Source organism: Melospiza georgiana, chromosome 32 (genome assembly GCF_028018845.1).
Source record: "Melospiza georgiana isolate bMelGeo1 chromosome 32, bMelGeo1.pri, whole genome shotgun sequence".
In the NCBI taxonomy this organism is placed as follows: domain Eukaryota; kingdom Metazoa; phylum Chordata; class Aves; order Passeriformes; family Passerellidae; genus Melospiza; species Melospiza georgiana.
This window is the reverse complement of record NC_080461.1, coordinates 2,692,576-2,716,112: the sequence shown is the minus strand read 5'-3', so window position 1 is coordinate 2,716,112 and position 23,537 is coordinate 2,692,576. Positions and strand designations below refer to the sequence as shown.

The following is a 23,537-nucleotide window of genomic DNA, read 5'->3' as shown; positions in this document are numbered from 1 at the left end:
GCTGAGGGCGCAGTTGCCACGTGCACAGAGATAGGACAAGGAACAAGAAGTCAAGAGTAGTGTTATCCTGTGTGTGTCCAGGAAGAGGGAGGGAGCTACAAGTCTAAAGTTTCCAAAGAACAAAAGCCACTGCTGGAGGCAGTGTAAAAAATGGGGGCATTTTTTAAGTTGCCAAGGCCAGGAGATTCAACAGCACATTTTCAAACCTCTACTGGGGAATTCTTTTGCTTGCTTTCCTAATTGCACAGAATTCAAATAAAATCAGTATTTTTCTTTCTCCTCAGCTGATTTTGGCCTCTCTACTCAGCTCAACTCTGAGCAGAGCAGACCGTGCTTGGTAGCCGCGACTCCTTGGTGGATGGCGCCTGAAGTGGTGACAGGTCAACCATATGGCCCCAAAGTGGACATATGGTCTTTTGGAATTGTGGGGATTGAAATGTTAGAAAAAGGACCTCCTTACTGGGACCAAAGTCATGCCTTGGTAAGCAGCAAATACTCACTGATCCCACTGTCTTTCTCACCTGTCCCATACCCTACATGCCATTGGGCAAAATCCCATTGCCATCTGCTGGAACTACTTCCACCAAGGTCCCCTCTAAAAATGTCCCTGCAACACATCAGCATCTGCTGTAGATTCAGATACATCAGTGGGGGAACTCAAGCCTTACCACATGCAAACAAACTCCATTCTCAGGAAACACTTTCCTTTGGGTTATAAGTGGTTCCAGTTCTTTTGTCTGTGGAGATGGCCCCAGAAAAAGGAAACAAGCATCTTAGAACTTCTGTTATCTTTCCATAAATGAAAGAAGGAAACCCAAATCCAACAAAGTTTCTAAAACTGTAGTCTTTAGAGAGGAACCTAACCCAGTGTGCAGTTTCTTCTCACTGGGAAACATGCCTGAAACCTAGGCATGAGGGTGTAAAGGCCACTGAGTCTCTGCTTCTTGTGCAGTGCTGCTGCACTGCATTTAGTGACCGTGTTTCTTTCACAGACCAAGGCACGTTCTCTGTGTCACCAAGCCAGAGCCTGGTGATGTGGAGAGCCTGCCAAAACCTCCTGTTTGTTTCCTGGCGCTTTCTGGGATGGGCCTACCAGTAATGCATCAACTTGAGTAGCCAAATGAGCCGAGGGTGACCATAGGGATGGCACCTCTCCTTCTTCTGACCATGACAATTTTTCTTTTGCTGCAAAATGGGAAGCTGCAATTTTCAGACTGCTGAGAGACAGAGCTGCAGGTGGGTCCTGTGTGCCCAAGCAGGCATTTCCATCTCAAGACACCGCTGCAGGCATCTTAATGTGGCTGTGTTGAAGACGAGATTGTAAATCTTTATTTCCTTACCTGGGGATTACCTGATGGATTTTCTTTCTTTTCTTCCAATTCCCATTGTTTTCAAGAACAGCACACAAGTCTTGATGATTTTTGTTCTAAGGCACGTGTGCTTAAAGGACCAACAAGCAGTGCAGAGATGCCTTTCATGTACTAACCCTTGAAATTAGTTAGTATAGCAAAGTCCCTCTTCCAAAAAGCCTCTCAAGCTGGTATGAATCCTCTGGGAAGCAAACGTGCTTTTGCTGATGTAGTTCCCACTAACTAGGTCAGTCAATGAAATCAGCTGCCAAGGCAAGATCTGTGGGATGGTGGAAAAGCTGTGGCTGCATTGGGGTTTGGGTTTTTGGTTGGCAAAGGAAAGTCATCTCTGGGTCTCTGTCAGGGCAGTAACTGCCACTGAAGAACAGAGGTTAAACAAAGGGATCTGGGAGAGCCTTAGAGAAAGCAGCAGGTGGAGCCTCGTGGGTTTTTTTTCTTCAGGCTCGACGCCTGATAGCCACAGTAGGGACCCCAAAACTGCAGCATCCCAAGCTCCTCTCAGCTTTGCTGCGTGACTTCCTAAGCTGCTGCCTGCAGAGAGATGAGGAGCAGCGCTGATCTGCCAAGGAGCTCCTGCAGGTAAAATGTGAAGGGGCTGCAGGTGAAACAGGCTCTGAGGGATGGGCTCCTCCTCCACTCAAGTCCAAGGTATCAGATGAACCCTCTTCTTCCTCACCTCCACTCTTGGTGCTCTTCAAATGAAAATGGTGAGGAATCCTAGACTGGGCTGGGCTGGCAGGGCCCTGTAAAGGTCCTCTGGTCCAAGGGTCCTGCAATGAGCAGGGACATCTTCAAAGAGATCAGGTTGCTCAGAGCCCTTTCCTACCTGACTTGGAATGGTTGCAGGGATGGGGAACCTACAAGCTCTTGGGGCAACCTGTGCCAGGGTGGCACCATGCTCTGAGTAAACAAGTTCTTCCTTAGACCTACTCTGACTTGATCCCCATTTTGTTTAAAAATATTCACCCACATCCTATTGTAACCTAGTTAAAAAAGATGGCCTAGTTAAAAAAGATGTCCCCCACATTCTTCAAAGCCACTCTGAAGTCTTGGAAAGTGGCAATAAAGTCTCCCTGGGGCCTGTTCTTCACAAAGCTGAATAACTCCACCTCCCTCTACATTTCCTGAGAGGAGAGGTGCTCTGTTTTCTGTTTCTGTCACTCTCTTAGTTTTTTAAATTTGGTGCTGTGTTCAGTTTTACCTAATGGCAAAAGAATTGAAGTAGAGCAATGCAGGGTACAGAGACATGAAATGGAGGTGCAGGAACCCAAGGAAGCCAGTCCCAGCTGAGCAGTCAGAGATTTGGCTATGGGCAGGAGGGGCTGTGGGGGTTCACTGTGAGCCTCTGAGGGGCCCTGGTTTGTGCCCCCCAGCCCACCCTTAGAGGTTTCTGCCACAAAGAGAGACAGCCAGGAGGGACTTGTCCCAGCCCCATCTGCTGCCTGGCACCCTCAAGCAGACGGGAACTGTGCCAGGGTTGCTGCCAGGTTGTGTGGCAGAGTGGGAACTGCAGGGCCCAGTGCCACTGGGCTGGCCCTGCTGGGAAGGAAGGTGCCAACCAGCACACGAGGGGCAGGGCATGGAAAGGTAGACACTGCTCTGTCTCCCTGCGGAAATCAGCACAGTGCCTGTCTTACAAAGAGAGGGACCAATGAGAGGCTTTGGAGTTTCCTGAAAAGAAGAAACTCCAAGGACAGAAAGCACCATTTCTAGAGCACTGGCAGGGCTAAAATCTCAGCAAAATGAAGACACCTGTATAAATGGATGAGTGGGATCCTGGGCCAGGTTTGCCTGTGATGGCAAAATCCTGCACATAAAGATGGAGGTGTAGACGGTCCCATTGTTCCTCTTCCTGCATCCTTCTAGGGGCAGGAGGAATCCTGTGAAGCACTGAGCTTGGAAAGTCATGGTTCATTGTTTTTTGTTGATTTGGGTTTTTTCCCTTTGGGCAGCATCCATTTGTAAGATGTGCTGAGCCTGCATCCAGCCTGGTGCCACTGATTGTTTCAGTGAAGAGGAAGGAGTCAAAAATGTGCCAATCACATCAGGACCATTTATTTATTCCTTAACAGATTTAGAGTAGGATTGTAGGTTAGGATTAGGATTAGGATTAGGATTGGGATTAGATTAAGGATAAGGATAAGGATAAGGATAAGGATAAGGATAAGGATAAGGATAAGGATAAGGATAAGGATGGGAATGAGGATGAGGATGAGGATGAGGATGAGGATGAGGATGAGGATAAGGATAAGGATAAGGATAAGGTTAAGGATAAGGATAAGGATAAGGATAAGGATAAGGATAAGGATAAGGATAAGGATAAGGATAAGGATAAGGATAAGGATTAGGGTTAAGGTAAGGGCTAGGGTTAGAGTAGGATTGTCTAATAGGACTGCAGAGTAGGATTGAAAATCAGTAAAGTTTCTGAAACCACAACTCACCTTGAAGATCCCCTTCCTACTCACTCTGCGAATAAGCTTGAGAATTCCTTCTGAATTGTCTGTTGTTTCTTAAAGGTGGAAAGTGAAACGGTGTCTTTGGCATCGTGTGAATGTGGGGAAGGATCTTCTTCATTCATCCTCTCCAGACCAGACTGCCTTTGGAATATGGCCCACTGGTCTGTTTTTGGCCAGCTTTGGTACTTCTATTTGAGGCAGAAAAGGCAATGGCATTTGCAGGCAAAAGCAAAGGAAGAATGGGGCAGCCCAAACATCTTATGCAGATGCAGCCCTTCAGCTGAAACTGGAGAGCATTGGGGCTCCTGCCACTTGGACTTGGATCCCTAAATGCAATAATCTCTTTGGCTGGAGGAGAGCCTTGCTCAAGTGAGAAAGGTCAGAGAGGGTGCTCGGGAAGGTCTCCTGTGGTGCAGAGCTGTCAGCGCCTGTGAGATGAGAGCGGGCCCAGCCTTGCCCGGGCTGGAGCCCCATCTGAGCCCCGGCAGAGGCCGGAGCAGCCTGAGCCCGGCAGAGGCAGGCTGGAAGGAGGCCCTTGGAGCTACAAGAGGCAGCAGCCGGGCCCTGGGTGCCTCTTCCTGGGAGCGGGCAAATCCTCCTCCTCTCAGAGCCCAGGTGGCAGCTGGCTGCTGCCAAGGGGAAATGCAGCCGTGCTGGGCACAGCCCAGCCTGGAGGCATTGGCCGTCTGCAGTGTGCCTAGGAGCAGAGAAAGGCCAAGGGCAGCCGAGGGCCGCTGGGCTGGCGGAGGATTCCTCCTCTTCTGCCGGCTGCCCTGCAACTCCTGGCAAAAGTCAGCAGTGCATGCAGCACTCTGAGCACTGGGGCAGGGAGCCGGGCTGCTCGGCAGGCTGGAGCACAGGGCAGCCTCCTTCAGGCCCGGCACTTGTACCAGGGGAAGCGAGGCCAGCGTGAGGCAGGGACAGCTTGGCAGGGCCCATCTGCAGGAGCCAGCGCCTCACACAGCTCTGGGCGGAAGCGCCTGCAACCCTGCAGTTCTGCACTGAGCCAGAGCAAAGGTGTGAGATGCAGAGTGTTTGGCAGAAATATGCAGGCCCACCAGGCCTGCCTGTTTTGTGCTCTCTGGTGCACAGCAAGCACTGTGCAATGCAGCTCTGAGCTACTGGGAGAGAGGCACATCAGGGATTTGCCTGAGGCTTGTGTTTGAGGAGTGAACTGATTTGGAAGGGGGCAGAAGGGTTTCATTAGGCAATTTGAAAATCAATAAAGTTTCTGAAACCACAACTCACCTTGAAGATCCCCTTCCTTCTTACACTGCAAATAAGCTTCAGAATTCCTTCTGAATTGTCTGTTGTTTCTTAAAGGTGGAAAGTGAAACGGTGTCTTTGGCATGGCTTTCTTTATTAATTTCTGAAAGAAAGGCATAATGTGTTGCACACATGTAGTGTTATTAGAAAAGAAAGGCCTTACAAAATCAGGTCTTCTTATGCTAATTTCCCAGCTGGCCTGTTGAGTCTTCTACATGCAGCCAGCTAACTTCCCATGGGAATAGTCATGAGTGCAGTTAGCATAACAAGCTATTGTGCTAAGAAAACTGTTTGCATCTGTAATAAACAAGAAACCTGTCTCATGAGCGCCCATGAAAGAAAAATGTAATCACCTGAGTAAGAGTGAGTCTTAAAAAGAGAGAGTCTTAGCATGTACACACTAATACACCTTCTAAGCAATAAATTGTGTGGAATGGAAACTACCAGCCAGTTGGAGTTGAACACGAGGTCTGTGAAAACAGTATAAAAATGAGTTATGTGAATAAAGAATTGGCTTTCCCTGCATGAAGAAACTGAGTCCCAGCTGCTTTATTGACACAGCAATGTGGCTTCACTGAGCAAGAGCACTTGCAGGGTGTAATGATGAAACACTTGAGTTTGATTCCCAGAATAGGAAGGAGAGGCATTAAGTCCAACAAACAGGGCATAGTCTTTTGAATTCCTTTAGCTTTAACAGCAGTGCTGAACCATGTATTCCCCCACTGCAGTGCTTACTGTGTGCAAGTGGCTATCTTGGCCTTCAGAATACGGAGAGTAGTCCTGCTAAGAAGGTAGCTGGAATGCATTAAAATGCAAGAAAGTGTTTTAGGAGGCTCTTGACCACCAAAGGAGAGTTTGAGGAATGGGAATATTTCCTAAATGACTGTGTCCAGAACTGGAGTCGTATCCCAGGCCCTGCCATATTTGATCCATGTTTGAGCAGACTGACAAGACAATGAAGGAAAGTGTCTTGTTTAACAGGTGGGACCTTGACCCTTGAAAGAGAAACAATGGATTGGTCAATGGGTGGGCAGTCAAGCTTTGAAAGGAGAGCAATGCACAATGGAGCCCTTGGTGGCAGGGAGTCATGGAGTCATCCTGAGCCATCATGGCCTCATCTCACATGCCAGGCATGTGTGAGCTGCTGCTCTAACTCCTGCTGTAAAATTCCACTCCCAAGCAGGAGATACAAGGCCTAGTTCTGAGCTGGCGGGTTGAGAAAGACGAGATGCACAGCCTTTTGATCCAGGGGATGTCCTGGAAGTGCACTGCCTACCTGCCCCTGCTGCCGAGCACTACGCTCCAAATCCTTCTCCTGTTCAGTGGATTTTTGGGAATCCAGAGGTCAGTATGTATTATATGCTACTGCAACTAGTAGAATGAATTTGCTTTGCAATCCCAGTTTTGTCCTGGTTTATTTTGTGCATGGGTCACCTGAACCTGTGACAATGACCAGCAGGGATCTACAGGACACTCCTACTCTGATGTCAATAAATTCTGAGAAGTGATTGAAATATGTCAATAAATTGGAGGTAATGTTTAGCCCTTGAGTTTTAGCAAAGTACTGAATATGTCTTAATTCTATGGATACAAACTACTAGGTGAGATTGCTGGGTGTGCAGGGCTTAGGGAAGCGATTCCCTGTGCACCCACCACTGAAATCAAGTAATGCCTCCTTTCTAACCCTGAGCTGGCAGCAGGGATCAGGCCCTGCTTGGTCACTTTTATTTTGACAACTTCTGTTAGCAGGGAAGAAAGGTCCAAATGAAACCTTCTCCAGCTGTTTTTCTCTGGCTCTTTTTAGGCACCAAAGCTCTGTGCCGCGGTGTGTGCAGAGCAATGCAGCCCCCACAAAGCCCTTAGTTTCTCCACAAGTTACCAGGTTGACTGCTTCCAAAGGGGAAGAAAGGCAGAGATGTACATCCACAGGAGTCCTGGCCATGTCCAATAAAGGTGCAAATATGTGGGGAGATTTGTTAGCAATGATTTCAGCTGTTATGCCAACAGTGCCTTCTCTCCTGCTTCTGTGCATTATAGGTGAGTAATGTAATATTTGCTCTCACAATTAAGAGACAGATATTATATAGATAGATATTCTGTTCAAATGTAAAGTGCTGTTATTGTAATATGTCCTCTCATAGTCCTCTTTCTTTTCCCCCTTGTAATAGCCTTGGTAGTCAGGGCATTTGGGGAGGGCTGGCTTGTGACCAGCAGGCAGGCTGTAACAACCCCTGACCTCCAATCAAGATGCAAGAAAGTAATCTCCACCACTGGACGGCAGAGAAAGAGTTGACGGACAAAACATTGGGAGGGGCTAAGGGTTTAAAAAGCAGAGCATCCCTTTTGTAGATGGGCATGTGGCTGTTAATCATGGAGACTTCCCAGTGTTGCAATCATTCCTTATACAGCCTTTTCTTAAGGTTTAATAAACCTTTAAAAAGTTAAAAGAAGGGTAATTTCTCAGATGAGCAATGCTTTGGGCCATTTTCTTGGTCTCGTTTCCTTTGCTTGGGTGCCATCTGAGTGCTCAATTGGGGTACAGGCTGTAGGTGCTTTGTGCACTCCTGGAGTTCCTCTTGGATCCCTTGAAAGACACTGTTTGGCCCATGAGGGGAATTTGCTGCTTTGTGACAGAGGAGAACTTCCCAGGCTCTTTTGTGTTTGCTGTAGGGAAGGCTTTGCATAAACTCACAGACCAACACAGAGCTGTTCCTTTGTGATGTCAGGGTATGGTTGCCACGTCGTCATAGCGACATCAGAAGGTTGCCTTGGTGCACGGAAGGCCTGAGTGTCAGAGCAGTCCTAGCACTTGCTCAGTTCAGAAGAATCCTCCTGATTGAGGCAATTGTCAGTGGGCTGTTGCACACTGACACTAGCCTTGCTTTTTCCAGCGTTGAGCACAGCCTGCAAACTTGCAGGACAGTGTGAAAATGATTGAGGGAATTGCTCCTTTGCTTTTCGTTGCCTATGGCATTGCCTATGGTGCCTATTTTGTGACATGCTTCACACGTAAGTAGATGTTTCCTCTCTACTTAGGTTAGGGTGTATCCTAACTTGGATTTTGTATGTCTTCCTGCTCTTTCTTAGTGACTGAGTTTCTGATTTTGAAACAGAAAGACCATTAGGATAGCACTGGTTTGGTAAAGCTCCTGTCAAGGCATTCAGCTAAAAAGGGGGTGTCTGTAGCTGCAGGGGCAGCATTTGCAAGGGAACCTGCAGGGCTTCCGATGGCTCCATGGGAGAGTCTGTGGCAGCAGAGTCTGTCATTTCCTCAGTTTGCTGGGACAATCAAGACATCTTTGAAAATGCAGACTGGCAGACCTTCAGGGAAGGCTGAATAGTTGGGCTAGGACTACTGTTGTAATGTAGCTTAGAATTTTGCGCTCTGCTAGTGTAAGGAAGGCTACTGCGATTAAGATTAAGAGGGCATAGGAGCAGGCTATGATGAAGTTAATTAAGAGGGGGTAGTTGGTCATTGAGGGTGGTTTGGGTTAAGCTAGGGAGAGGATTGGAACCTCTGAGTTAAAGGACTTAAGCCTTTTGCATTTTCCGAGCTCTGCCACGCTAGCTGGTGCTTTTCTTGGACGTGGTGTGGTGTGATAACCTTTTGTAATTTAGTTGTTTTCATTACTTAAGGCAAAGGCTTGCTTATGGTATTGGCCTCGTTTTTCCTATCCTTTTGTACTGGGAAGAGTTCATCATAGATAGAAACCGACCTGGATTGCGCCAGAACTCAGATCACGCAGGACTGTTATTCGTTGAACAAACGAACCCTTAGTAGCAGCTGCACCACTACGATGTCCTGATCCAACATCGAGGTCGTAAACCTCCTCGTTGATACCAACTCTCAGAGGACATTGCACTGTAATCCCCGGGGTAGCTTGGTCCATCCAGCAATTGTATTGGGTCTGGATGCTATTAGCACGTTGAGGGGTTGCTCTTAGTCTAGAGGTGTGGTCTAATTTTTGGAGGTTTTGTTTTGCTCCAAGGTCACCCCAACCGAAAAACGCAGACCAGAAGCTTATGTCAGTGAACCCAGTAGGTGAGTATATGTTTTAAAGTGGTTGCTGGTTTTGAAGATCCACAGGGTCTTCTTGTCTTATGGGTTTATCCCTACTTTTGTACAGGGAGATCAATTTCACCGATTGCCAGTAAGAGACAGTTAAGACCTCGTTTAGCCATTCATACTAGTCTCGATTTATGGGACAATTGATTCCACTACCTTTGCATGGTTAGGATACCGCGGCCGTTGAACGTGAGTCACCGGGCAGGCATCACCTTCAAAACTTGTTTTGGGTTTGCTGAAGGCTATGCTTTTGGTAAACAGTTGGGCCTTGATGGGTTTGCCTAGTTCCTTTTACAGGTTTTAATCTTTCTTAATGGACACTCCTCTGTCAGGTTAACAGGATACTTAATACTGTGCTTGTTTGATTTGTCGTATATTGGTGGTTTGTTCATAATGTACAGATGTAAGCTTGTGTCATAGAGGGAGGACCCTGGTTACTCATTCTAGCATTATTTCTCCTATTTGAATATAGGTTAGCCTGTTAATGGGGAGGGAGTCATAAGGTTCTTCTATTTTTGTAGTGTAGAGCTTTAACGCACTCTTTGTTGATGGCTGCTTGAGGGCCCACAATGCAGTTGTAAAAACCAGTATTTATCGGCTCGTAGAGATTGTATTCTTTTTTAAAGGAGCTGTACCTCTTTTAAATAGCCCTTAATTTGCTTCATTAGGGTTTTTAGGTTTTCTTTGGAAAAGAATTAAGAGTGGACTTAGATTTGTTTCACAGGCAACTAGCTATCACCCAGCTCAATTGGCTTTTCACCTCTACTGACAAGTCATCCCACTCTTTTGCCACAGAGATGGGTTCACTCAATAATAGCTGCTCATAAGTAGCTCGCTTGGGTTTCGGTGTAGCAAACTTAAATTCATTTTGCTTCGTTTTTCTTGCTAGACCATGATGCAAAAGGTACAAGGGTTGATCTTTGCTGTTTATAGCTTAGTTTTCATTATTATTTCATCTTTCCCTTACGGTATGTGGTCTCTATCACGCCAATGGTGTCTTTTCTATTGCCTATACTGAGACTAGTGAATGCTTTAGTTGGGTGCAGGGGAGTAGCTTTGTTATTCCAGATCATGTCGATTGGGCTAGAGTTTGGCATCAAGAGGATCTGGTGTTAGCAGACATTTTTCAGATGTAAGTTCAATACTTTTGCTGAAGCTATGTCTTGGTAGCCTAAGTGCACCTTCCGGTACACTGACCTTGTTACAACTTACCTCATCTTTGGCTAAATAGCTTCTTAGTCAATGGCGGGGGGGGGGGGGGGGCCACCTGCGAGGAGGGTGACGGGCGGTATGTACGTGCCCCAGAGTCAGCTTAAAGAGGGCTCCACTGTCCCACTTTACTGCTAAATCCACCTTCCAAGGGTTATTTCGTACCCCTTTGCCGTTATGTTCTAAGTTAAAAAATGTAGCCCATTGCTACCATTCCATAGGCTATACCTTGACCGGTCTCGTTAGCGTGGTGGGGCTATTGCGCTCACTGTTGGGCTTTCAGGGGAGGTGAGCTGGTGACAGTAGTATGTAGGCTGTTTTGGCAAGGAATGGTCAGGCATATCATGGATCATCGATTACAGAACAGGCTCCTCTAGGTGGCTTTGGGGCACTGCCAAGTCCTTAGAGTTTTAAGCGTTGGTGCTTAAAGCATCAGGCAGATGCTTTAGTAGGTGTAAGCATCAAGATTTAGGGCCAGGCATAGTGGGGTATCTAATTCCAGTTTGGGCCCTGGCTTTCGTGGAGTTCAATTAATCATTGTTCTAAGATCTTCTTTGATGGAGAGGCCTTATTGGCATCTTGGACTTGTGACAACTCAGTTGCTTTTTAACCTTTGTTACTTGGATAGCATGTGACCGCTCTTTATGCGGTTTTAAAGTTAATTTGGGTCTCCTGTATGACGGCGGTGGCTGGCACAGGATTTACCAACCCTGGATTTGCTATGGCTAAGTCAAGTTTACACTCATTGCCTAATATTAACTACTGCTGATTACCCGTGCGGGTAGGGCAATTGCAAGGTATCTTGGGCTACGGTTGTGGTGAGCCTGATGCCCGCTCCTATCTCCCTGATTGAGGTGTTCAGGGCATCTACACTGGAGCACGGATACTTGCATGTATATACCTAGCAAAAACTAACAGTAAGGTTAGGACTAAGTCTTTTGTCCTTGGGTGTGTGTGGCAGCCATCTTGACATCTTCATGTCAAGTGTCATGCTTTCTATAAGCTACAAGGACGTGAAATTTGGTGGATAGTTGGTTGATGGTTTGTCATCATGGCTTGTGGTTTTGTTTGGTTTTTGGAGAGGGGCTAGCTTTGGGATTAAGATTATGTTTGTTTAGGGGTGGTTAGGGGAGTGATGGTGGTGGCTGGTTATTATTTTTGACCGTAGGGAATTGAGAGGAAAGTTAATTGAAAGCGTATTGATGGTAAGTAGTTTGGACAATGTAGGGATATGTGGCTTAGTTATTTGATTAAAAAAAAAAGTCTAGATAAAAAAATAGATGCATAAAATGGAATTTAAATGTTAATTCCTAGTGAATGATAAAATAATTAATATGTCTGGCAACCATTACACTATCTGTTGTCTAGACGTAGGTAGCGCGCCCTCCATGAATGGGGTCAAAGTGCATCAGTGCCAAGTTTGCGACGACTTTATCCGTTAGATCATGACATTCTGGGTGTTAGGGGATTCATATGCTCGGCGGTCATGTGATGGACATGTCAAGAGGAAGATAACACCTGCTCTGCACTTGAGGGGCTTATTGAAGAGACGCTAAAAGAAAACAAGTGTAAGAGGTCGGTATGCCGAGGTAATGAAGTTAGGGAGGAGTATTCAACCGACCACTTGTATCTGTGAAGGGCAAGGAGGAAGGAATGAAGCAAGTTATGATCCTGAAGTTACAACCAATAGCGCAAAAGAGCAAGTATAGGAGAGGTATGTGCTTGAGGGCAATAACCTAAAGCACATATGACGTTGAGTAGCTCAGTTCTCGTGAGAAGCACGATCAAAAGATAACCATGTCTGGCTTGGGAGTGCTTGAAGGCTGTTGGCTGAGAATATTACCTAGGAGGTGGGCAAATCCTGTAGACTAGGGGAATTCAAAGGTGTACTGGGACATTCCTCGTTCTCTAGATTGGGTGTTCTGTACATTAGGTAAGATCCTGGGTCTTTGGGTGATGCGTGCGGCTTGGCCTTGGATAGAAATACTTGGGTTGTATGGTACCTGAAGCAAGAATGTGCCTGGTAGGTAGGCTGGCTGAATACCATCCATTTGGGTTTTTGGTGGAAGAGCTTGATGTGTAATGTGGATTATCCTACATTTCATGAGCTGTCTGATGGGGCAGAGAGTGCGATGCATTATTATACATACCCTGAAAGCAAGAAGAAAACATGCTGGGGAGGGGGGGGGGTAAGGGAATGAGGGAGGGAATGAAGGACGTATTTAGGTGTTCCTGTAGTTAAATTTTGTAACAACAGCTTTTCAGGCCATAAATCTCAGAGAGAGGCCAAGTGGGAATTTATGATACAATCTGTTTTATTTTTAGGGCTGTGTTTTGTTCTAGGGGGGTTGGCGGTTAGATCTAACCTGTCTCCTTACTATGGGGTGTTGGGGCTGGTCGTAGCAGCGGTTGCAGGGTGCAGCTGACTAGTGAGTTTGGGGGTCCCTTTTGTTTCTTTGGTACTTGTTATGGTTTATTTAGGGGGAATGTTGGCAGTGTTTGTGTATTCAGTGTCGCTGGCAGCGGATCCTTATCCGGAGGCTTGGGGTAGCTGGGGTGTTGTTGGTTATGGTTTTGGGATGGGGTTGGTTGTGATGGTGGGGCTTGTTATAGGAGGTGTGTTGGGGTTGTTGACGGATGAGGGGATGGTGAATAGTGGGGGTTTGTTGTCAGTCCGGTTGGATTTCAGTGGGGTGGCTGTGTTGTATTCAGAGGGGGTGGGATTGCTTTTGATTAGGGGGTGAGGCTTGTTGTTGACTCTGTTTGTGGTGTTGGAGCTTGTGCGGGGGTTGTCTCGGGGGGCGATTTGAGCTCTTTAGCGGTAGGGTCAGAAAGTAGTTTAGTTAAAAATGCCAGGTTTGGGAATTGGAGCAGAGGGTTTGAGTCCTTTCTTCCTGAGGTGGGTGGTGGGGTAACTGTAAGAAGGGGTTTAGTCTTCAATATTTGGCTTACAAGACCAATGTTTTTATAAACTATTAGAGTTAATTAAAGTTTAAGTAGCTTGTTTTCTAGGGCGGCCGCAAGGGGGAACAGAACTAGAATGATTGTGAAGTATGTGAATGAGGCTAGTTGGCCGATGATGATGAAGGGGTGTTCTACTGGCTGGCTGCCTACTCAGGTTAGGATGAGGACGTTGGTGAATAGGGTTTGTGATAGGGGACGGAAGGGTATTGATCATAGTTTTGATGTATGTAGTAGTGGGGTGAGGAACAGGATGAGGATTGAGGCGGCTAGAGCTACTACGCCTCCTAGTTTGTTTGGGATGGATCGGAGGATGGCATAGGCAAATAGGAAAGATCACTCGGGTTTGATGTGAGGAGGGGTGACTAGCGGGTTGGCTGGGGTGAAGTTTTCTGGGTCACCTAGGAGGTTGAGGGAGAATAGGGCTAGTGAGATGAGTAGGGAGAGTACGAATCCTAGGATGTCTTTGATGGTGTAGTATGGGTGGAAGGGGATCTTGTCACAGTCTGAGGGAAAGCCTAGCAGGTTGCTTGAGCCTGTTTCGTGGAGGAAGGTGAGATGGACGAGAGTAAGGCCTACGATGACGAAGGCAAGGAGGAAGTGGAGAACAAAGAATCGGGTCAGTGCGGGGTTCTCGACAGAGAACCCGCCTCAGGCTCACTTGACTAGTGTTTGCCCGATGTAAGGGATGGCAGAGAATAGGTTTGTGATTACTGTAGCTCCTCAGAATGATATTTGGCCTCATGGTAGGACATATCCTACAAAAGCAGTTGCTATGAGGGTTAGGAGGAGGATGACTCCAATGTTTCAGGTTTCTTTGTTTATATATGAGCCGTAGTAGAGTCCTCGGCCGATGTGTAGGTAGATGCAGATGAAGAAGAAGGAGGCTCCGTTTGTGTGGAGGTTGCGGATGAGTCAGCCGAATTGTACGTCTCGGCATATGTGAGCGACAGAGGAGAAGGCTAGATTGGTATCTGCTGTGTAATGCATAGCTAGAAGACCTGTGACGATTTGAGTAATTAAGCAAACGCCTGCTAGATACCCAAAGTTTCATCACGTTGAGATGTTTGATGGCGCTGTGAGGTCGATTAGGGTGTTGTTGATGATTTTGAGGATTTGGTGGTTTTTACGAAGGTTGAGGGCCATTGGTTATTTCTGTATGTGAATATGAGGATGATGAGAATGGATAAGGCGAATGATCCCAAGTAAGCTTTGATTAGACCTGAGTGGAGGGTGGTGGCAGTTTTGGTGGCTATTAGTTGTAGGCTGACTAGCCCCTCTGGACCTAGTATTTTGTATCAGGAGAGGTCAGTTAGGTGGGATGCGATGTTTTCTCCTCCTTTGAGGAAATTGGTTATACTTAGGCGGTGGGTTAGGGGGTTAAAGTATCCTAGGGATGTTGAGAAGTTTGAGAAGGGGGCTTGTTTTGTGAGGATGAGTGTTTGGTCTATTTTTGAAATTTCTAGAACTAAAGCGATGCCTAGGGCTGTTAGGATTAGGGAGGTTATTTAATAGAGGATGGCATGGTTATTGGAGGGGGTTTTGTGGGGATGAGGAATGAGGTGATGAGGAATCCTGCCAGGATGCTTCCCAGCGCAAGGCAAGTGATAGGGGAAGTTACTGCGGGGTTGTTTTCACTTACTGGGGTCAAGGGCGGAATTCAAACGAAGCCAGTCTGTACTAGTACAGTTATGCGGATTGTGTGTACCGCGGTGAATGATGTGGCTAGAAGGGTTAGGAGTAGGGCTCAAGTGTTTGAGTAGGATGTGTTTAGGCTTTCAATGATTTGGTCTTTTGAGTAGAATCCTGCTAGGAATGGTGCTCCTATTAGGGCGAGTTTGCCAATGGTAAGGCATGCAGTGGTTGTGGAGAGTATTTTTTGGAGTCCTCCTATTTTTCAGATGTCCTGTTCTCCATTTAAGCTGTGAATGATGGAGCCTGAGCATAGGAAGAGCATGGCTTTGAAGAATGTATGAGTTGAGATGTGGAGGAAGGCTAGTTCGGGTAGGTTTAGTTCGATTGTGACTATTATTGGTCCTAGTTGGCTTGAAGTGGAGAAGGCAATGATTTTTTTAATGTCGTTTTGGGTGAGGGCGCACGTGGCTGCAAACTCCGGCTTTATCTGCCAAGATAAAGCTCCTAGGCAGAGGCACAGGGTTAGGGCAGTTTGGTTATTGTTGAATAGAGGGTGGGTTCGGATAAGTAGGAAAATTCCAGCAACTACTATTGTGCTGGAGTGGAGTAGTGTGGATACGGGCGTTGGCCCTTCTATTGCAGCTGGGAGTCATGGCTGGAGGCCAAATTGAGCGGATTTTCTGGTTGCAGCTAGGATGAGGCCCAGTAGGGGTAGTGTAGGAGATTGGGATGGGGTAGGAAGTTGTTGGATTTCTCAGGTGTTTGTGGTGGAGCCCAGTCATGCTATGCAAAGGATAAGTCCGATGTCTCCGATTCGGTTGTAAAGTACGGCTTGGAAGGCGGCAGTGTCGGCCTCTGCTCGGCCGTGTCATCAGCTGATTAGTAGCAAGGATATGATTCCAACTCCTTCTCAGCAAATGAACAGGACAAATAGGTTGTTGGCGATGATTAGGATGAGTATGGTGATTAGGAAGAATAGTAGGTAGTTGTTCCCAGAATTCAGGGGAAGATTCTTTCCTTCTACAGTTTCTCCTGAAATAATCTGACTGTCTACCTTGACCCTTGACTGAGTGCTAAAATAGTGATCTTCCCATTGCAATGAAATGCAAACTCCGAAGCAGTGAGTATCTGCTCAAGAACCATGGAGATGCTGCTGTGCTGTTTCACAACAGAAATGCCAGAGCTCAGAGGGATTTTGAGGAAGCTTTTCTGGGCAACAGTTTCCAGCAAGTTTAGAAGAATTGGTGCATGCAACTGATTGTTTTTAAAAAGTACCTGATGGAGAGGATTTTAGAAGCTGTTTTATGTCTTTGCTAGAACAGGAGCATTGAGTGTTAAAGAAGAATCTGCATTTTTTTGGTCATGTTTGTAGTCATTGACTGGCAAAACAGGCCAAATTGTAGGCACAACAAAGAACATTGTCCTGATCTCTTGCTGGCTGTGTGAATGAAACGTGTCTCCTGGAGGGAAGTTGGCAAACAGGAAATCATCTCTGTTTGGGTTTACTTGTTCTGTGGGATTCAGCAGCTGAGACAGAGTAAAGATCCATTCTGAATTAGGTGAAGTGTCTAAGAGAGGTGAAAAGTCTGTGAGGCCAAAGCTGAAGGAAGAACTCGCATGCCGAGACAGCAAGGAGACAGAGAAAGAACAACAGAAAAGACCACAAGGTCGATTTGCCCCCGACTTAGAAATTCCTTTGATAAAGAAGAACTGGTGCTAAATGTCACACGGAATGAATATGTATGAACTTATTGTGAAACTGTATGCATATGCATTTGGAAGGGGGATAAAAGAAGACCCGAGGTCTTCAGAGGCACGCATGCCTTGTTGGGGGACTTGCGTCTGGCGCGCGTCGTAAATAAACATACCGGGCTTTACAACTTTTATAAAGTTGTGAGGTTTCTTCTTTTCTCCGCAAAACATTATGGCGAGCCAAGCCAGGAGTTCTCTGTCCCCGCAGGGGCAGGGGGGATAGACGGACCTCCAAGGCGCGCCCTAGGATTTTTTCCTGGTGGGGCTCCGCTCGTCTCAACTTGCCACCTGCGAGGACAGACAAGGACCTGCTGGCCTGCGGAGGAAGATACGGTATGTACTGAGGGGCCCCGGGGGAGGGAAAGGAGAGCAAGGGAGTAAACCACCCAGAGACGTCTGGGTTCAGCTGATGGAGCAGCTGTATTAGAGACGGGGTTCATCGTTCTGATAGAGCAGACCGCTAGTGGCTCTGGGGGTGAGCCGGGTGAACCTGTGTATGTGTGTTGGGGGTTCATAGTTCTGATAGAGCAGAACCGCTAGAGGCTCTGGGGGTGAGCCGGGTGAACCCGTGTATGTGTGGGTTGGGGGTTCATAGTTCTGATAGAGCAGAACCGCTAGAGGCTCTGGGGGTGAGCCAGGTGAACCCGTGTATGTGTGTTGGGGGTTCATAGTTCTGATAGAGCAGAACTGTTGAGCCCGTGTGTGCTTTGTTTGTGTGTGTGTGATGTCCGGACACTGTGTTGCTGTATGGTTAATGTGTGCATTGTGTGGTCGGTGCACTGTGTTTGTAATCGTCTAAGTGTATAAGTGTATGGTGTATAAAAGAGAATAAATCTACAGTGCGGGGGGGTCAGTACTACCCGTGTTTGAAGCAGCCGAGTGAGGCCTGAGGCGCCGGCTGCAGTAGGCTGCAGGGGCAGGGAGAGAAGTGCCCTGCAGAGAAGCGAGTGGAAGAATGTCAGTGATGGTATTTATCGTGTTTAAATGTAGTGATTTGTGTAGATCTGGTACACTTTACCCGTGAGTATGAATATGAGCTCAGAGAGTTCCTTTGCCTTGGATGTTTGATTTTGATTGTGTCCAAGAAAATTGATGTGAGTAAATGCTGAATTATGGTATGCTATGTTGTGTTGAGAAAAGCGAGCACTTTGAGAGATATGCCCTTTCCCAGTGGTTTTGTGTGGTGATTTTCTTCCGCTGCATTGTGGTAATTTGATTCTCAGATTGTATAGTAGTGTTTGTGGAGATTTTAAGATTTTGTTGCAACAAGAGTGTTGCCTTCTAGATCAAGGCAGGCGACCTGGTTCTGAGGTACAGCTCGACAGCCCACTCTCCAGGGCCGTTCGGGCCAATGACATACGCAGACACCAATGTGGTGGATGGTCAAAAGGCATTTATTACTTCTTCTCATGGGGTCTTATAGTCTTAGGCGTCTCTGCGTCAAAAAGGGGTTTGTCCTTCTTACCTATGGTTAGTAGGGAATGGAAAAGTACTGGGTAAGGAGTGGAAAGTTACTGGCTTCAGTGGGGCAACATTCCTACTGTTAGTGGGACCACATTCCTATGTTAATTTCTTATCTATGAGTACCTGAGGGTCTTATCTATGGGGAACCGAGGGTCCTGGCTTTCCGTGACATCGCGAAATCTTCCGCAGCGCCTCTTCCCTAGCTACCACATCTCCCCCCCCCCTTTTCACAAATGAATGAGGTAGTCGTGTACATAGATACTGAATTGAGGTATAAAGTTGTAACTTGACAAGGGAAAGGGATTTTGGGAAACCTGAGTAAGCTTTTGCCAGACAAGTTTGGAAAATCTTGTGACTGGCAGTGTTCTTTGGTTGAATTCCCTGGTTGAATTCACAGCAGTTGTCGTTGCCCTATGAACAGGATGTTGGTCCGTTCCAGGCGGCTCTGAACGAACGAGACCAGCTTGTTCAGCAGGCATGGTCCAAAGGTGACTGTTAGAAACAGCATCGCCAATGGACCTGTTATTATTTCTCTTTTGTGGATCCGGCTGGGTCCCTCAAGAAGATGGTACATCTCTTCGTCTGAGTGGTACAAGACCCTGGGAACAATCAGAACTTGGACACAGAAGTCGTTAGAGTCATTGAATTTGGCAAGGAACACACAAGGACTCACTCCGGATCGCTGGCAAACCCACATCCCCGATGCGGATGGGACTGCCCACTTATTGTTTTTCCTGTTAGGCTTGACAATTTTGGTGCAGATGTTGCCTCCCCGCTTAGCTAGGGTTGCATTGGCAAAGCATCTGCCTCGGCCTGTGACTTGACTCAGGGTGATTCCTTTGCGGGGGGTGTCCCATCTGCACTGGTGAGGGGCGTCGGCTGAGGAATAACTGAAGGGAGTGTTTAAAGCGACTCCTTCGTAAAAAGGGGGGTTTGACATCGTAACAAAGCCAGCAGGATTTGGTTAGGTTAGGGTTGGATTGGTTCAGGGATACAAAGGTAGCCTCTAACATATGAAGGATTGGGTCTGCGTCTGACTCGGTTAAGCGACTCATCTGAAAGGTTTCCGCTTGACCGGTCGGGACATTGCTGACCCCTGTGGGTAAGGTTTTGGGGTAGGTTACGTTTCTCCCTTTCGGCACGCTTTTAATCGCTTTGTTGGGTCCGACTGTTTGGGGTGCTGACGGCTGGAGCCTGATAATTTGCACATTCACCCTCTCTTTTGACCCTTGAAGGACCACTGTCCACGTTCTGCCTGTAGCCTAGCCAGGGTGATCTGGCTGCAAGACCGTCATGTTGTAATCAGTGCATGCCCGAAAGTTAGGGATTTTTATTTGGTTTCGATGGGGGTTTTCGCGAAAGAAGAAGGGTGTTTTGCAGCCGATGGGTGCCCAGGTGAACTGTAAGAATTTGTCGGGCTCTTGTGGGTCCCACCCAGGCCCCAACGGCCTGGCATCTGTAACTATGGTTTTGCAGCCCCAGTGCCCACAATATCCCCACCCTGGGTGATTGCAGTAGCTTTTCCCAGGGTTTGAAGCTGGGCACCAGTAGGATAGGTACAAGTGTGTGACGTGTGGGGAATAGGGGTTTACCCTTGGCTGTCCTGGAAACAGGTCGGTGATGCGGAGCACGAAGGATGGGGTGTTTGGTGTGGTGATTTCTCTGAGTGCTTTGCCACTACTAAGGTGTCGCATGACCCACCTGAAGGGCTGATGGGGGTAGTGATCTGGGCTGGCTTGCCCTCTGGCGACAAGCCCCAACAGCAAAATCACACAGAAACACCTTTGGTGTTTGGGTCTCACCTGTGCGGGTCTCTCGGGTGCTGCCTGACGGCTTGGTGGTCTGTCGCTTTCCTCTGGAATGGGGATGTACGCGTCACGAGGACGTCCCACGAGCAGGTTTTTTCAGGAGGTCGTACAGAGGGTCCATGACCTCGGGAGGAATCGGGACGATGTTGCGAAGCCACTGCAGCGATCCCACCAGGCGTTGCACATCGTGGAGCGTCTTGATGTCTCGGTTGATCTTCATCTCGGGGGGTGTCATGTAGGAGTTTGTAATTCTTACTCCCAGGAAGGTCACGCAGGGTCCTCTCTTGATCTTTGCGCTCGCGATCTCGAAGCCGTTGGCCTGAAGAGTCTCTGTGATTGTGGTCACCAGGTCATCCACTTGGCTTGTCGATGGTGCTGCAACCAGGATGTCGTCCATGTACTGGATGATGGTTGCAGTGGGATGGGAGTGTCGGACTGGCGTCAGTGCTTTGTCCACGGTGATCTGGCATATGGTCGGGCTGTCGACTAGGCCTTGTGGAAGCACTCTCCATTGGAAGCGAAGGTTGGGCCGCTCGCCGTTCCGAAACGCCACGGAAAAGGCGAATCGTTCTCTGTCCTCAGGGTGCAGGGGTATTGAAAAGAAACAGTCCTTGATATCCAGTACTGCGCACGGCTGCCCTGCGGCGATGGCTGAGTTCGTGGGTAGCAGCGTCTGGACCGGACCCAGGGGTCGGATCGTCTTGTTCACCTCTCTCAGGTCGTGGACGAGACGATAGCCTTGTCCGGACCTCTTGGGGATCACGAATACAGGGGTGTTCCATGGGCTGGTGGAGGGTTCTATGTGACCCTTTTGCAGTTCGCGGTCGACCAGTTCCTGCAAAGCTGCCATTCGAGGCTCTGTCAGGGGCCACTGCTCAACCCATACAGGGTCTGATGATTTCCAAGTCAATTTGATTGGCAGCGGGGGTGCACGGCCGTGGCCCTCATGATAAATTTGTAATCCGAAATCCGAGCATGGAAAGGACGTCCCGTTTCCCCGGGGCCGGGATGCTTGGAGTGAGGGTGCTGCCAGGGAAAGCTGTGCCGGCTGGGGACAGCTCGCTGAGTTGCTGCCCTTCCTTGAAAGCCTGGGCTAACGCGGTTGTCCTGCCATTCCTGCTTAAATACAGTCCGTCCCGCCCCATCAAAAAGCATGCGGCTTATTTGCGTAATATCAAAAGTGAGCAGATCATTATTGCTAGAAAGGTCGTCCTCAAGAGTCGGTACCACAGCTGAGTTGATCCCTATTTCTGAAATCACTTTGGCTTCTTTTGGGTTAACTGGGGTATATGCCCTTTGTTGGTTCCCCCGCGCTCCGGCAACCCCCCCGGGAAAGCGTGCATGGAGGCTGCCGGTGCCCAGTCCCCACACGCTGCTTTTATTTTTCCCCAATCGGTGAGTTTGTGTTGCGATTGTTTCCCGATATTGTTTAAAGCTTTATTCGGTTTCGCTCAAAACCGCATTAATTCTGCTCTCTCGGTTTCTGAGTCCCAGCCGGACTCGGTCGGCTCTTCCGAGCTGTCTGAGCAGCTGTTACTTGACTCTGAGGCGGAAGCTGACTGCCGGTACACTTCTGGCGCTCTGTGCCATTTTGTTCGGCTTCGACCTCGCTCCTCCCTTTGGGGGTGGTGCTGCTCCCTCCCCCTGGGGTCCCCCCGCCTCCTGCCGGGGGAGGTCCTTACCCCATAAGGACCTATTTTGAATACAGCGCTCTGGTTGGTCTTACGCTCCTCTGCAGGGGCCGCCCCGTCTCCCCGCTCGCCCGCGCATGCGTTGTTAAGCAGGCTGACTCCGTTTCTGCCCCCTGCCTCCTCCCTTCCGCCCTCGCCATGTGGTTCGGCGCCATTTTTAAACGCACATGGCCGGGGCGAGTTTTTACCGATCCCGGCGGGGTCCGACAATCCGGCCTCATTCCGCGCCTCCTCTGCGAGTCCCTGCCAGAAGCATCGCGCGCGCTGCTCTGCTTCTTGCGCCGGACTGGTGGCCGGCGGGGAAGAGACAGATAGAGAAACCGCGGCTTTTTCGGACGGTTCCGCGGGGGGGCTAGGACCCGGCGGGCTCTGCGGGAGGGTCGGGGGGTCCCCTGGGGGTTCCAGGGGGTCTCCTGGGGGCTCCAGGGGGTCTGGGGTCGGGCTCGGGAAGGGGTGGAACGTGCCCGGCCCCCGCATATTCCCGCCTTCAATCCGATCACTCTCAGAGGTGGTCTGCGTCGTGGCCCCCACCCCCGGCTTTGGTGTAGCTAATAAACGTGTACATGCGGCTTTCCGCGTCTCCTGTTCTTCTAACATCTTGCGTAGGGCCTCTTCTACTTTCCCCCACGCTTTGAGGTTTTTACCACTGCCTGCGGACTTTGAGTCCTCTGCTGAGGCGGCAGTGCACTTCTCCCGCGCTTCCGAATATAATATATTTACCGGACGTTCGATCGTCCCCAGCTCTAGGAGCCTTGCAATAGCAAGATTAGAACTCCTGAGCTCACCTTTAATTCCCCATTGCTCATGAGCCTGACTTATGACCTTCGCTGTGGATTCCATGGTCCAAGATGGTCCGGGGGGCGTCCCCCCCCGCTGCGGTCAGTCCCGCTGCCACAGCCGCCGTCCTCTTTCCAGGAGTATCCCCGTTCCCCGGGCGCAAGCCGCTTTCCCGGGTCTCGGCACCAAAATGTTGCCTTCTAGATCAAGGCAGGCGACCTGATTCTGAGGTACAGCTCGACAGCCCACTCTCCAGGGCCGTTCAGGCCAATGACATACGCAGACACCAATGTGGTGGACGGTCAAAAGGCGTTTATTACTTCTTCTCATGGGGTCTTATAGTCTTAGGGGTCTCTATGTCAAAAAGGGGTTTGTCCTTCTTACCTATGGTTAGTAGGGAATGGAAAAGTACTGGGTAAGGAGTGGAAAGTTACTGGCTTCAGTGGGGCAACATTCCTATTGTTAGTGGGACCACATTCCTATGTTAATTTCTTATCTATGAGTACCTGAGGGTCTTATCTATGGGGAACCGAGTGTCCTGGCTTTCTGTGACATCGTGAAATCTTCCGCAGCGCCTCTTCCCTAGCTACCACACAAGAGTGGCATTTTACATAGGAGAACTATAGTACAGTGATTTATGCTTAATTACGATAGAGTTAAAGGAATTCCAAGAATTCCCCCCCCTCACAGCAATTCAAGCCTTGGCTCTAGCGAATTTGAGATAAAGGGGGGGTGCGGGTGCAAGTGTTTGTGTCTGAGGGCATATCAGAGTTTCGGCTGTGACTAGCACAGCCTTTTTGCAAAGCAGTAAAACAAATGTAAGTAGACACAGGGCTTAATTAGATTGTGCAAGAAGAGAACTAGAAAAGACTGACATTTTGTTTGATCAGAATATAGTGTCTATATCACGTTTTTGATTAGCATGCTGTGTGAGGTGACAGTGGCTGACCCCTGGGCACAGGGACAGCTCTGGCTGCCCCGTCTCCCCAGGGAACATGGGAATGGCCTGTGAGCAAAAGCTAGATGTGCAGTTATTATTGCAGTGCGGTGTTTATGAGAAACACTGGTTTTGCTGTTCTAAT

The 23,537-nt window shown here is 48.4% G+C and overlaps 1 pseudogene; it reads right to left on the bottom strand.

Moving 5' to 3' along the window:
• Window positions 1-13,348: 13,348 nt before the first annotated feature.
• Window positions 13,349-14,502, bottom strand: LOC131094970 (cytochrome b-like; annotated as a pseudogene).
• Window positions 14,503-23,537: the final 9,035 nt, after the last annotated feature.